This window comes from Odontomachus brunneus, unplaced genomic scaffold (genome assembly GCF_010583005.1).
Source record: "Odontomachus brunneus isolate Ranch 3 - 2012 unplaced genomic scaffold, Obru_v1 Obru_scaffold_181, whole genome shotgun sequence".
Classification (NCBI taxonomy): domain Eukaryota; kingdom Metazoa; phylum Arthropoda; class Insecta; order Hymenoptera; family Formicidae; genus Odontomachus; species Odontomachus brunneus.
In genome coordinates, this window is record NW_022639631.1 from 311,634 (window position 1) to 311,968 (window position 335).

Consider the following 335-nt stretch of genomic DNA (forward strand, 5'->3'; position numbering starts at 1 on the left):
CAATTTCTTATAGATGTTTCTAGACTTCTTATATGTTGAATAATTCATGTGAATATTCAAAGATTCACTAATGTAGAGTATATCAGACTAAAACTACAATCTGTGAATTATAAACTTTTTAAACTATAAACTTTTTAAATATATAAACCATAAACTTTTTTCCTCTAAAAACATGATTAATAGAATAAATAGGACAGAAAGATAGAATACATTGCATTAGATACAAGATTATGCAATAATTTAATAAAAATATTAAATGTTATGATATTAAGTAATAAATAGCAGGAAAAAAATTATTTTCTTTATATTTCAGTTCTTTACATTATTTAGCATAT